The sequence below is a fragment of the Hyla sarda genome, chromosome 11 (genome assembly GCF_029499605.1).
Source record: "Hyla sarda isolate aHylSar1 chromosome 11, aHylSar1.hap1, whole genome shotgun sequence".
Lineage (NCBI taxonomy): Eukaryota > Metazoa > Chordata > Amphibia > Anura > Hylidae > Hyla > Hyla sarda.
The window spans coordinates 73898873-73914793 of NC_079199.1; the positions used below are offsets into that span (position 1 = coordinate 73898873).

Sequence of the window (15921 nt, forward strand, 5' to 3'; positions counted from 1 at the left end):
ATTCATCTAAAAAAAAAGTCCACAGGATAGGGAATAAAATGCCTGATCGAGCGAACTTCGCTCTGGGTCTGATAAATCACAATCACGGGGCCAAAGTATTGTGACATCACAGCTCCGCCCCTCAATGCAAGCCTATGGACAGCAACCACGCCCCCTTCCATAGGCTTGCATTGAGGGGGCGGAGCCGTCACGTAACAATACTCTTGCCCCGTGATCGTGATTCATCAGACCCGGAGTGATGTTCGCTCTGGAAGCGGATGATAGTGGGGTGCTGCATGAAAGATTGCGGGGTCTCCTTTGGACAGGGAATAAGATGCCAGGGGCGGAGTACCCCTTTAAGGACTAAGCCCATTTTGGCCTTAAAGACCAGGCCAATTTTCAATTTTGAACTTTCGATTTTTCCTCCTCCCCTTGGTTTTTTGCGTCACATTGTACTTTGTAATGACATCACTTATTTTATACCAAAATCTGCGGCAAAACCAAAAAAACATTATTTGTTGGGTAAAATAAAACAAACTCCTTTTAATAAATTTTGGGAGCTTCTGTTTCTACGCAGCGCACTTTTTGTTAAAAATAAAACGTTCTCTTTATTCCGTAGGTCCATCCGATGACAAGGATACTCAATTTATGTAGATTTTATTTTACTACTTTAAAACAATAACTACATGCACCCAAATTAGTATGTTTACAATTGTCATCCTATAACTTTATTTTTCCGCATATGGCACGATATGAGGGTTCATTTTTTTGCACCGTGACCTGTAATTTTTACCAGTACCATTTTATTTTGATAGGACTTTTTGATCGCTTTTTATAAAAATTTTTTATGGTATATGAAGTGACAAAAAATTCACAATTTTGGACTTTGGTATTTTTTTTTACATATATGCCATCGAACATGCGGTTTAACTAACCTTATATTTTTATTTTAATAGTTTGGACATTAACACATTTTATTTTTTATTTTTTTAAATCACATTATTTTATGAAAAAAAATGGAAAAGGGGACTTAACCCCTTAAGGACACATGACGTTCTCATACGTCTCCATTTCCGAGTCCTTAAGGACACATGACATATGAGAACGTCATGTGTTTTACTGGCCCCCCGCAACCATCTGGAGCGGAGCCGGTGCCCGATGCCTGCTGAAATCGTTCAGCAGGCATCGGGGCATATCGCCCAGGGGAGTCATGATGACCCCCCATGTCGGCGATGGCCGCAGATCGCTGGACAATTCAGTCCAGCGATCTGCGGCGGATTCCGGGTCAATCGGGTCTCCAGTGACCCGGAATTATTGGCTGATCGGGGCCGTCAGAGACTGCCCCGAACAGCCATAGCCAGCAGGGGTGAGGTGGCACTGGTGCCACCTCACGATCGCCCTGATTCGTCGGCCGGATTACCGGCCGACCAATCAGGGCGCCTGCTGCGGCTGTCACTCCCACAACCCGCTCCGCCCCTCTTCCGGAGGACGTGAGCGGGTGCCGGACGTGCACCCCGGGTGCTGGGGACCCCGATCCCCGGCGTTAATGTTGGGATCAGGGCCCCAGGAGCAGTGGCGGCGTCGAGGGACTGACCTGATGCGGCTGGATCGTTGGAGGTGAGTGACAGCCTCCTGCTGATGCTTAGCAACAGCTCCCAGCATGCAAAAAGGGCATGCTGGGAGCTGTAGTTATGCAACAGCAGGAGGCAGACCACCATATCTCCCAGCATTCCCTTATGGGCATGCTGGGACTTGTAGTTTTGCAACAGCTGGAGGCACATTCTTTCTATGGAAAAGTGTACCTTCAGCTGTTGTAGAACTACAACTCCCAGCTTGCACACAGCTAAAGTGCATGCTGGGAGTTGTAGTGGTGCATCTGGTGGTTGCATAACTACAACTCCCAGCATGCCCGTTGGCTGGCTGACTGCTGAGAGTTGTAGTTTTGCAACAGCTGAAGGCACACTGAGTTAAGTAGCAAACCAGTGTGTCTCCAGCTGTTGCATAACTACAATCCCCAGCATGCCCTTCCGCTGTCCGTACATGCTTGGGGTTGTAGCTTTTGCAACAGCTGAAGGCACACTGGTTGCAAAACACTGAGTTTGTTACCAAACTCGGTGTTTCACAACCAGTGTGCCTCCAGCTGTTGCAAAACTACAACTCCCAGCATGCACTGATAGACCGTACATGCTGGGAGTTGTAGTTTTGTAACAGCTGGATGTTCCCCCCCCCTCCTCAATGTGAACGTACAGGGTACACTCACATGGGCGGAGGATTACAGTCAGTATCCGGCTGCAAGTTTGAGCTTAGGCAAATTTTCTGCCACAGCTCAAACTGCCAGCGAGAAACTGTGAACCCCCGCCCGTGCGACTGTACCCTAAAAACACTACACTACACTACCACAAAATAAAATAAAAAGTAAAAAACACTACATATACACATACCCCTATACAACCCCCCTCCCCTCCCCAATATAAATGAAAAACGTCTAGTACGCCACTGTTTCCAAAACGGAGCCTCCAGCTGTTGCAAAACAACTACTCCCAGTATTGCCAGATAGCCGTTGACTGTCCACGCATGCTGGGAGTTTTACAACAGCTGGAGGCACCCTGTTTGGGAATCACTGGCGTAGAATTCCCCTATGTCCACCCCTATGCAAGTCCCTAATTTAGGCCTCAAATGCGCATGGCGCTCTCACTTTGGAGCCCTGTCGTATTTCAAGGCAACAGTTTAGGGCCACATATGGGGTATCGCCATACTCGGGAAAAATTGGGTTACAAATTTTGGGGGATATTTTCTGCTATTACCCTTTTCAAAAATGTAAAATTTTTGGGAAACCAAGCATTTTAGGTAAAAAAAAGATTTATTTTTTTACATATGCAAAAGTCGTGAAACACCTGTAGGGTATTAAGGTTCACATTACCCCTTGTTACGTTCCCCGAGGGGTCTAGTTTCCAAAATGGTATGCCATGTGTTTTTTTTTTTTTTTGCTGTCCTGGCACCATAGGGGCTTCCTAAATGCGGCATGCCCCCAGAGCAAAATTTGCTTTCAAAAAGCCAAATGTGACTCCTTCTCTTCTGAGACCTGTAGTGCGCCAGCAGAGCACTTTTCATCCCCATATGGGGTGTTTTCTGAATCGGGAGAAATTGGGCTTCAAATTTTGGGGGGTATTTTCTGCTATTACCCTTTTTAAAATTGTAAAAATTTTGGGAAACCAAGCATTTTAGGTAAAAAAATATATATTTTTTTTTACATATGCAAAAGTCGTGAATCACCTGTGGGGTATTAAGGTTCACATTACCCCTTGTTACGTTCCCCAAGGGGTCTAGTTTCCAAAATGGTATGCCATTTACTGCGCCCGCCGAACAATTAACATAGACGTATGAGGTATGTGCTCACTCAAGAGAAATTGGGTTTCAAATACAAGTAAAAATTTTCTCCTTTTTACCCCTTGCAAAAATTCAAAAATTGGGTCTACATGAACATGCGAGTGTAAAAAATGAAGATTTTGAATTTTCTCCTTCACTTTGCTGCTATTCCTGTGAAACACCTAAAGGGTTAATACACTTACTGAATGTCATTTTGAATACTTTGGGGGTGTAGTTTTTATAATGGGGTCTTTTATGGGGTATTTCTAATATGAAGACCCTTCAAATCCACTTCAAAACTGAACTGGTCCCTGAAAAATAGTGAGTTTGAAAATTTTGTGAAAAATTTCTAAATTGCTGCTGAACTTTGAAGCCCTCTGGTGTCATCCAAAAGTAAAAACTCATAAATTTTATGATGCAAACATTAAGTAGACATATTGTATATATGAACCCCGAAAAAAATTATTTAGAATATCCATTTTCCTTACAAGCAGAGAGCTTCAAAGTTAGAAAAATGCAAAATTTTCATTTTTTTCATCAAATTTGGGGATTTTTCACCATAAAATTTTACCACTAAGTTAAAGTAGAATATGTCATGAAAAAACAATCTCGGAATCAGAATGATAACTAAAAGCATTCCAGAGTTATTAATGTTTAAAGTGACAGTGGTCAGAATTGCAAAAAATGCTCCGGTCCTTAAAGTGTAAAATGGCCTGGTCCTTAAGGGGTTAAACTTTTTATTTATTTTTTTATTTTAATTTTTTACACTTTTTCTCCATAGGGGGCTGTACCATGCAACCTGTCGATGGCATACACTGTTGAATGCTAAGCTTTGCCTTAGTATTGATCAGTGTCATCGGTGCTCTGTTGCTCCAGCCTGCTGAAGCTTCCTGGAACAGCAGAGGATTGATCGGATGGCGAGGAGGCCGGTAAGTGCCCTCCCGCTGTCCACCCAGCTGATCGGGACATCAGCTCCCCAGAGCTGCCGGTTTGAGGTGTTTTTTTGCGCCCCCGTAGATCCATGCGTCCACTCCTCCCCCAGCTCTCCGAACATTTCCGGATCTAGAACTGGGGGAGGGCAGAGAAAGGGGAGGGAGGAGGTTCACGCCCCCTCCCTCATCTCCCCTCCCTGAGCTCGGCTGGACGCAGATCTCTACGGCACGCCCCCTCCCTGAGGACATAGATCTCCACGGCAGGTCCCCTCCCTCATCTCCCCTCCCTGAGGACGTAAATCTCCACGGCACGCCCCCTCCCTCATCTCCCCGAGCTGAGGACGTAAATCTCCACAGCAGGTCACCTCCCTCATTTCCCCGAGCTGAGGACATAGAGCAGTGCTCCCAATGAGCTCTATGTGTAAAGGGGGACATACTGCACGGGCTAAAGGGGGACATTTAGCCTGTACAGTATGTCCCCCTTTAGCCCGTGCACTATATCCCCCTTTAGCCCGTGCACTATATCCCCCTTTAGCCCGTGCACTATATCCCCCTTTAGCCCGTGCACTATGTCCCCCTTTACACATAGAGCTCATTGGGAGCACTGCTCTACGTCCTCAGCTCGGGGAGATGAGGGAGGGGACCTGCCGTGGAGATTCATGTCCTCAGTTAGGGGGCGTGCCGTAGAGATCTGCGTCCAGCCGAGCTCAGGAAGGGGGATGAGGGAAGGGGCGTGAACCTCCTCCCTCCCCCAGTTCTAGCTTCGGAAATGTTCGGAGAGCTGGGGGAGGAGCGGACGCATGGATCTACGGGGGCACAAAAAACCACCTCACACCGGCTTAGTTAACCGCGCATTTTAGATGCCACAATCAACTTTGACTGGGACTGGGAGCTGCAGTGACCCGGTGCCTGGGATTTGGAGACCCATTTCGGCTTTATGTATACACTCAAGGACCTCCACATATATTGCATATGTTTTGCTGTCTCTATTCAGGTCTGCAGTAGATATGAAAAGAGCCTGGAAATGGATACTAGGGGAATATCCTATTGAGAATATCCTATTCAGACCATGTAGAAGTGAACGTGGGCTTAGGAGGCGCACTCTGGCCTTTTATGTACATTATACACCTCCACATTGATATAGATATACCGTATATCATACACTCGATTTCAGGAGACTGTCCAGCAATATGAAGTTTTATAGATATTGACATATAAAATTGAGCACCATCAATTAATCCGGGAAACCCCAGGGTTTGTCTCCTTCCCTTACTGTATAGGTGAGAGGCTTCTGTGTTATTTCTTCTTACATTGATTCCATATAGAAAAGAAGGCAACCACTCACCGTTCCTGAAGGTATCTTTTATTCTTGTATCCAAAAACATAAGGATTTTTGGCAGGGGTTACGAATGTAATTGCAAGGACGTTCCAGGACAGCTATTTTCATGCTGATGCACTTTCTCTAGCCGCTAGAGGAAGTGCGTTAGCATGAAACAGCTGTCCCGAACTCCATTGCAATCAAGTTTGTACCCCCACAAGGGAGTGAGTGGGCCTCATATCCTTGTGATAAGCGATTTATGTTTTTGGATACAAGATTAAAAGATACCTTCAGGTACAGTGAGTGCTTGCCTTCTTTTCTATATAGAATCTATGTTCTGCGTCTCTCATTGAACACCCTGTTAAGCAATACCATGCAGGACGTGGTCTGCTTACCTGCGCTTCATATTCAACCAGTGTAGACGGTGACCAGAGAGGTGGTATTGCTGGATTAACCATGTGTGGATGTTTTTCTGACAATATTTCATATTACTGGTTATGGATGCTATATTTATGGGTATTTATTCTGATTGTCATATTGGAGTCAGGAAGGAATTTTTCCTTGGTTATGGCGCAGTTGGGGTCAACCTCGGGCCATGTTCACACGACGAAATGTCCACAAAAAATATTCTGCAAATTCTTCTGCACTGTGCACACAGCGGAATTTCCACGGCAGATGTTTCTGCTGTGAAAATCCTGATTCCAGGTTAACCCCCAAGGGTTTTTCAGAATTTGTGTTTAAGTGCCTGCCAACCCTTCGGGAATTTTTTGGTGTAACTTTGACTATGTTGACACATCAGTTTTGGGCAGTTTATAAATGATTAAAAAAAAAAATAATTCTTGACATGAAATCGACCATTTTCAATCTTAAAAAAAATAAAAATGGTCAAAAAAGTATTAAATTTTTTTTTTAAACATAGAATTCTACTAAATTAATTGTGAAAACATCACTTAATTCCGATTGTATTAACATCACATTCGTTATTGTTATAGATGTAAAATGTAAGTGCCTTTGATGACTTTTCAGACGTTCATTAACCCCTTCCCGCAGAATGTCATATATAAACGCCGGGTTGTGCAGTGCGTTCGCGCATCCCGGCGTTTATAAATGACATTCAGTTAACCCGGCGATGCGCAGCATCGCACGGGTTAACTGGCAGAAGTCCCGCTGTTTCCAGCAGGGGACAACTTCTGCTTCACCCCCAGGAGCATCCATTGATGGTCCTGGTCAGCGATCACTGTGATTGGTCCCTGTGGACCAATCACAGTGATCTAGGGTGAAAGTTCAGATCCCCCGCACTGCCCGCCCCTGGAAGTCGGGCAGAACGGGGGACGATGGCTGCGGGGGCTCGCGGCATAGGTGGCGGAACACGTGGGGACCGGCAGCCTTACCAGATCCAGCGGCGGGACCGAGGAGCAGTGCGGGACCGGCCACGTGGACGAGGAGCGACGGGACCGGGAGGTGAGTATATGGTCCTCAGAAGCAGCAGTGAAGATCTTCACTGCTGCTTCTAGGAGTCTGAAAACTACAACTCCCAACATGCCTAGACAGCCTTTGGCTGTCTGGGCATGCTGGGAGTTGTAGTTTTGCAACATCTGGAGGGCCCCAGTTTGGAGACCATTGTATAATGGTCTCCAATCTGTGCTTTTCCAGCTGTTGCAAAGCTACAACTCCCAGTATGCACTGATTGTCCAGGCATGCTGGGAGTTTTAGTTCAGCAACATCTGGCCCTTCAGATGTTGCCGAACTACAACTCCCAGCATGCCCTTCAGCTGTCTGGGCATGCTGGGAGTTGTAGTTTTTCAACAACTGGAGACACACTGGTTGGGAAACATTGTCTGTTTCTAACTCAGTGTTTCCTAACTGTGTGCCTCCAGCTGTTGCAAAACTATAACTCCCAGCATGCACTAACAGACCATGCATGCTGGGAGTTGTGGTTTTGCAACAGCTGGTGCACCCCCCACCCCTGTGAATGTACAGGGTACATTCACATGGGCAAGGCTTTTACAGTGGGTTTCTCGCTGCAAGTTTGAGATGCAGCAAATTTTGCGCTGGGAAACTCGCTGTAATCCCCCGCCCATGTGACCGTACCCTAAAAACACTACACCAACACAAAATAAAATAAAAAACACTACATATACACATACCCCTACACAGCCCCCCTCCCCCAATAAGAACGTCCGGTACACCACTGTTTCCAAAGCAGAGCCTCCAGCTGTTGAAAAACAACAACTCCCAGTATTGCCGGACAGCCGTTGACTGTCCACGCATGCTGGGAGTTTTGCAACAGCTGGAGGCACCCTGTTTGGGAATCACTGGCGTAGAATACCCCTATGTCCACCCCCATGCAAATCCCTAATTTAGGCCTCAAATGCACATGGCGCTCTCACTTTGGAGCCCTGTCGTATTTCAAGGCAACAGTTTAGGGTCACATATGGGGTATCGCCGTACTCGGGAGAAATTGCGTTACAAGGTTTGGGGGGTATTTTCTTCTTTAACCCTTCATGAAAAGGAAATGTTGGGGTCTACACCAGAATGTTAGTGTAAAAATTTTTAATTTTTTACACTAACATGCTGATGTTGCCCTATACTTTACATTTTCACAAGAGGTAAAGGGGGAAAAAAGACCCCAAAATTTGTAACGCAATTTCTCCCGACTACGGAGATACTCCATATGTGGGCGCAAAGTGCTCTGAGGGCGCATAACAAGGACCAGAAGGGAGGGTGCACCATGTACATTTTGACAAACGCAAAAAAAAAACCCACATGTGACCCCATTTCGGAAACGACACCCCTCACGGAATGTAATGAGGGGTGCAGTGAGAATTTACCCCCCACAGGTGTCTGACTGATCTTTGGAACAGTGGTCCGTGAAAATGAAAACTTGTACAGCCCACTGTTCCAAAGATCTGTCAGACACCAGTGGGGGGCAAATGCTCTCTGTACCCCTTGTTACGTTCCTCAAGGGGTCTAGTTTCCAAAATGGTATGCCATGTGTTTTTTTTTTTTTGCTGTCCTGGCACCATAGGGGCTTCCTAAATGCGACATGCTCCCCGAGCAAAATTTGCTCTCAAAAAGCCAAATATGACTCCTTCTCTTCTGAGCATTGTAGTTCGCCCATAGTGCACTTCAGGTCAACTTATGGGGTACCTCCATACTCAGAAGAGAAGGGGTTACAAATATTGGGGGGTATTTTCTGCTATTAACCCTTGGAAAAATGTGAAATTTGTGGGGAAACACACATTTTAGTGAAAAAATATATATATTTTTTTACATATGCAAAAGTCGTGAAACACCTGTGGGGTAATAAGGCTCACTTTATTCCTTATTACGTTCCTCAAGGGGGTCTAGTTTCCAAAATAGTATGCCATGTGTTTTTTTTTTGCTGTTCTGGCACCATAGTGGCTTCCTAAATGCGACATGCCCCCCGAGCAAAATTTGCTCTCAAAAAGCCAAATATGACTCCTTCTCTTCTGAGCATTGTAGTTCGCCTGTAGTGTACTTCAGGTCAACTTATGGGGTACCTCCATACTCAGAAGAGAAGGGGTTACAAATATTGGGGGGTATTTCCTCCTATTAACCCTTGGAAAAATGTGAAATTTGGGGGGAAACACATTTTAGTGAAAAAAAATAAAAAAATTTTTACATATGCAAAAGTCGTGAAACACCTGTGGGGTATTAAGGCTCACTTTATTCCTTGTTATGTTCCTCAAGGGGTCTAGTTTCCAAAATGGTATGCCATGTGAGGGTTTTTTGCTGTTCTGGCACCATAGGGGCTTCCTAAATGCAACATGCCCCCCAAAAACCATTTCAGAAAAACGTACTCTCCAAAATCCCCTTGTCGCTCTTTCCCTTCTGAGCCCTCTACTGCGCCCGCCGAACACTTTACATAGACATATGAGGTATGTGCTTACTCGAGAGAAATTGGGCTACAAATATAAGTATACATTTTCTCCTTTTACCCCTTGTAAAAATTCAAAAATTGGGTCTACAAGAACATGCGAGTGTAAAAAATGAAGATTGTGAATTTTCTCCTTCACTTTGCTTCTATTCCTGTGAAACACCTAAAGGGTTAAAATGATGACTGAATGTCATTTTGAATACTTTGGGGGGTGCAGTTTTTATAATGGGGTCTTTTGTGGGGTATTTCTAATATGAAGACCCTTCAAATCCACTTCAAACCTGAACTGGTCCCTGAAAAATAGTGAGTTTGAAAATTTTGTGAAAAATTGGAAAATTGCTGCTGAACTTTGAAGCCCTCTGGTGTCTTCCAAAAGTAAAAAAAAAAAAAATTTATTTGTAATATACATTTTCCTTACAAGCAGAGAGCTTCAAAGTTAGAAAAAGGCAAAATTTTCAAATTTTTCATCAAATTTTAGGATTTTTCACAAGGAAAGTATGCAAGTTACCACAAAATTTTACCACCATGTTAAAGTAGAATATGTCACGAAAAAACGATCTCGGAATCAGAATGATAACTAAAAGCATTCCAGAGTTATTAATGTTTAAAGTGACAGTGGTCAGATGTGCAAAAAACGCTCTGGTCCTTAAGGCCAAAATGGGCTTAGTCCTGAAGGGGTTAAAGTTGATGCTTTACAAGGGTTGTGGAAATTTCCCTGATAAAATGCCAGCAATAACAGGTATGCACCATAGCTGTAGTTCCGGAAGTACAGAATGTTCCTGCAGTTCTGACAGGGTAACCACTGAAGCTCAACAGATTTTCATGCCATTTGTTTTTTTTTGTTTTTTTTGTTTTTTTAAACCCCTTAAGGACTCAGGGTTTTTCCATTTTGCACTTTCGTTTTTTCCTCCTTACCATTTAAAAATCATAACCCTTTCAATTTTCCACCTAAAAATCCATATTATAGCTTATTTCTTGCGTCACCAATTCTACTTTGCAGTGACATTTAGTCATTTTACCCACAAATTCACGACGAAATGGAAAAAAAAAACGTGCGACAAAATCGAAGAAAGAACGCCATTTTGTAACTTTTGGGGGCTTCCGTTTCTACGCAGTGCATATTTCGGTAAAAATTACACCTTATCATTATTCTGTAGGCCCATATGGTTAAAATGATACCCTACTTATATAGGTTTAATTTTGTGGTACTTCTGGAAAAAATCATAACTACATGCAGGAAAATGTATACGTTTAAAAATGTCATCTTCTGACCCCTATAACTTTTTTTTATTTTTCCACGTACAGGGCGGTATGTGGGCTCATTTTTTGCGCCGTCATCTGAAGTTTTTATCGGTACGATTTTTGTTTTGATCGGACTTTTTGATCACTTTTTATTCATTTTTTAATGGTATAAAAAGTGACCAAAATACGCTTTTTTGGACTTTGGAATTTTTTTGCGCGTACACCATTGACCGTGCGGTTTAATTAACAATATATTTTTATAGTTCGGACATTTACGCACGCAGCGATACCACATATGATTATTTTTATTTACACTGTTTTATTTTTTTTTATGGGAAAAGGGGGGTGATTCAAACTTTTATTAGGGAAGGGGTTAAATGACCTTTATTAACACTTTTCTTTAACTTTTTTTTTTTTTTGCAGTGTTATAGGTCCCATAGGGACCTATAACACTGCACACACTGATCTTTTACACAGATCACAGGCGTGTATTAACATGCCTGTGATAAGTGTTATCGGCGCTTGACTGCTCCTGCCTGGATCTCCGGCACGGAGCAGTCATTCGCCGATCAGACACCGAGGAGGCAGGTAAGGGCCCTCCCGGTGTCCTGTAAGCTGTTCGGGATGCCGCGATTTCACCGCGGTGGTCCCGAACAGCCCGACTGACTTGCTGGGATACTTTCACTTTCGCTTTAGAAGCGGCGGTCAGCTTTGACCGCCGCTTCTAAAGGGTTAATACCGCACATCGCCGCGATCTGCGATGTGTGGTATTAGCCGTGGGTCCCGGCCGTTGATGAGCGCCGGGACTGACGCGATGTGATGCGGGGTCGCAGCGCGACCCTGCTTCATATCGCGGGAGCCGACGCAGGACGTAAGTAAACGTCATGCGTCGTTAAAGGGTTAATCTCCTTCCTGATTCTGACAGCTATTCCTTGTGATCTGAGTGACCATGTTTTAGCAATAGAGTTCCTGTATCAGGTTTTTGATGAAACACTGATTCCACTAAACCGTATCAAAACGAGTGTACAAAATTAACCCGTATACAGTTTGATAAATTTGCATCAGTTTAAAAAAATATATATACGTTTTTAACTTTTCATTCTATTTGGTGTGCACTGCACATGTGCAAACTCAAAAACCATATTGTGCAAACCGGATAGAAACGATTGCACATACAGTTCTCATTGACTCCCATGTTAAAGGAACAATATACTTTTTCAATACGGTTTTTCACCCGACAAAAAAACAATATACAAAACAAAGGCACACAAAGTACACAACCGGATGCATCGTTTGGCATACAGTTTTCAATACGGTTCCGTACGGTTTTAAAATTGAAATGTGAACTGTATTGCAAAAACAGGGGGTGTTGGTAACCACCATGTCTAAACATTTAGGAGACACAGTTGCTAAATGGCACCCAGTCTTTTTAGTTGTTACAGGGACAGTGCACTGTTACAAATGGTTCTGGATAGATTTGAGGTTTAGGATGGCAAGTGGCAGATGAGGTTCAATACAGATAAATGTAAGGTTATGCATATGGTGAGGAAAAATCCAGGCTGGGAAAGTGTTAAACGTAAAAATACTGGGAATGACTGACATGGAAAAGGTCTTAGAAGACGTCAGTAAATGTAACTGTAGCAACCAATGTCAGGCAGCTGCTGCCAAGGCAAATAAAACTGTGGATTGTACAAAAGAAACAGATTCACATGACGAGGAAATAATTCTACCGCTGTACAAATCACTAGTCAGACCACACATGGAATACTGTGTACAGTACTGGGCACCAGTGTATATGAAAAACACACAGTGGAGCTAAAGAGGGTTCAAAGACGGGCAACCAGTGCAATAAGGGGCACCCTTTTCAAGATGCAGAGATCTCCACACTGAAAGTATGGCCATGGCAGAGGTGCACAGTAAGATGAGGCCCCTTTCACACTACCGGGATGTTTCTGCATTTTGACATCCCTTATTTAGCAATAACAGGTCATGAAAAAATGGATGAATACAACAGATGATAACTGATGACCAATTTTGTCGAACATTCTGTAAAAATAATGGACATGTGCCATCTGTTATCACTCGTTATAGTCCGTTATTTTATTTCCATGTGACTTCCTGGTTGTGATGCTGTACTGAGCATGCTCAATAGCAATAACGCATCATAATGGAACATGAAAATAACGTACAATAACGGAAGTCATCCCTCACCCATAGACTCCAATGTTTTTCTGAAATGGTTTTTGGGGGGCATGTCGCATTTAGGAAGCCCCTATGGTGCCAGAACAGCAAAAAAAAAAAAACACATGGTATACTATTTTGGAAACTCCACCCCTCAAGGAATGTAACAAGGGGTACAGTGAGCCTTAACACCCCACAGGTGTTTGACGACTTTTCATTAAAGTTGGATGTCTAAATTTATTTATTTTTTCACTAAAATGTTGGTTTTCCCCCCAAATTTTACATTTTTTCAAGGGGTAATAGGAGAAAATGCATGTTGCATTTAGAAAGCCCCTATGGTGCCAGAACAGCAAAAAAAAACAAACACATGGCATACTATTTTGCAAAGTACAAGGAATGTAATAAGCAGTACAGTGAGCCTTAACACCCCACAGGTGTTTGATAAATGTTCATTAAAGTGGCATGTGAAAAGATGTGAACAGAGGGATGCTGGTATAAAAGTAAAGGTGGTAAACCTTATCCAGAAATGGGTGCACAAGGTCCAAAACGATTTCCCCGCTAACATACAGAGTGGGGGAACATTCTGTGGGTTCAATACGGGAATCTGGTACCTCAAATACTCTAAAGTTTGTAGAGTTTCACCGAGAGCTCCCTGAGGGGTACGTAGACCTCCATAAATTTGGCCCCAAAGTGATCGATGACCGGCCTCACTTTGTAAAGCCAGTCATAGGCAGGATCACTTCAGGGTGGACATGCCAAATTATCAGTGTAATGTAGGCATTTCCGAATGGCCTCGAACCGCCTCAGTGCCATGACCATACTGTAAAGCGGGGTCTGGTATAGGATGTCCCCGCTCCAGTACTGTCTGACACTGGGCTTTTTGGCCAGGCCCATATGCAGCACGAGGCCCCAAAATGTCCTCATTTCTGCTGCATCAATGGCGTACCATTAGTTGGGCATGGCCAAAAAATCTGGGTGGTGGGCGATGAACTGCTGGGCGTACAGATTTGTCTGCTCCACCACTGAAAAAATAACTAAAATAGTCAATTTCAGTGTAACCAGCATTGTCAATCTGGATTCCTGAGTTGCCAACAGACTCAGGAATCCGTGGCTGATAACACTCTTGGGGTCTCCAGACAGGTTTACCGGAAGGGGGCTCTGGTACACTTGTCTGGGGGGGTCGGACTCCTAGTACAAGCGGAATGGATGCTTGTACTAGTGTCAGCCACTGGATCACGATCATGGGGGTGCCTGGCCTCGCCTGGCCACATCGCCGCCGCCGTACAGGGGACTCATCATCAGTACAAGATGACGAGGAAGAACGCCACCGAAAATGCCCGGTGGGGAAGGGGTGTGTGTGTGTTTGTGTGTGCGCGCGCGTGTGCGCGGAAGGGGGGGGGGTTGGGGCAGGGAAAGGGGAGTATGAAGTGTGTGTGTGTGTGTGTGTGTGTGTGTGCGTGTGCTTGGTGTAACTTTATCTATAACGGTGTGTGTTTATAAATCGCACACCGTTATATGGGGCCAAATGCAGCGCCCTGAACCCCTAATAGGGCTGGATCACGCTGAAAAAACTGCGGCGGACCTATTAGGAGGTTGGGGGAAAGTTTTTTGTTTTTTTTTACTTTTTTTTTTTTTTTTTACTTTTTTTAAATAGCTATGTTGCAAGATTACCTTAATGCCGAGGACCATGATTCCTTGTAACTGTAAGTCACTTTTCTCCCTCCCACACGTCAGCCACCCCACCCATTGAAACACACCTGTGATCCTTTCCATGCAATAGAATAGTGTTTTCTTACCATGGTGTCTCCAGCTGTTGCAAACTGCAATTGTTGCAGAATGATCTCCCTGCCGCCCAGCGGTCGCTCCACCCATTAAAGCAAAGACGGGCTTCCTCTGAGCAACTGAACAGGGATGTAATGTCTTTGGTCGCACTGCAGGCTCCTGTGGCTCCCTCAGCACTGCCTCTTTTCTTCTCTGTTCTTTCCTCTTTTTCTGCAATCCAGCATCTGATGTCACTTGTCTGCTGGAGCGTAGAGGAATTGCTCGGCCTCTTGTGTTTGCTGGCTAAATGCAACTGGTGGCAACGAGTGATTGACAGGGTGAGGAGCCAATGGCCTTTCACACTGTCAAACTTCCCACCATGTGCCTCTTATAACAGTAGGAGGCTTTTACAGTTAAATGCGGGACATGGGTGCCGTTCTGGGACGGCCGGACATCACCCCAAAAGCGGGAATGTCCCATCGGATCCGGGACAGAAGGGAGCAGTTCCTGCTGGCAGGCATCAGTTTGGTATCGGGACAATCCCTACTGGTATTGCAGAGTAATAAGTGGAATGGGAGGACTACAGAACCCAGATTCTTTACTGAGAGAGCAGTGAGACTATGGATCTCTCTGCCAGAGAAGCAGTTGCTTCAGCAGTCATTGCAAGGATTCTAGATGGTGGTGATTTGAAGGTGTTGTGACGATCTCATATGGTTTTCTGAACTTATTGCATTTTTTGGGGGGAAGGTGACTTTTCTACTTTTTCATTAGATAGAAGCAAAGTGCTGAAAACGTTACGGCACAAGTTATTTGTCTATCGAAGATTTTATAAATCTTTTCCTAATTTACATACATACTATTGTCTTTTTAATACTTGTTTATAACGGATTGTCCTTAGTCTACATAAGTGTTTAAGTATTGTGTTTATCACCAAGCTGACAATGGCCATATGTTGGCAATCTTGGAACTTCTGATAAACTTGCTCCTATTCAGCTATGGAATATGAGGGGAATTTATCAACGGTTACTTCAGAAAGTCATTATATAAGTAGTTTCTTTTTTGCTTTGGTTTTTCTTTCCTGCGTAAAATTGATCAGAATGTCGCACGGCATTGGTAAATTGTGAGCGCGAAAGTCAAACTTTGAAAATCCCCTCACATACCTTACCAGGCCCACTGATATTGCGTACATAAGTGGTTTTCAAAAGACAGGATTTTGTTTGCTTTGCACTGCGGTATTTTTT

At 44.1% G+C, this 15921-nt stretch overlaps 1 protein-coding gene across 2 annotated transcripts in view; it reads left to right on the forward strand.

Moving 5' to 3' along the window:
• Positions 1 to 15921, forward strand: part of PSMA6 (proteasome 20S subunit alpha 6) — a 28926-nt gene that overhangs the window by 3242 nt on the left and 9763 nt on the right. The window lies entirely within an intron of this gene.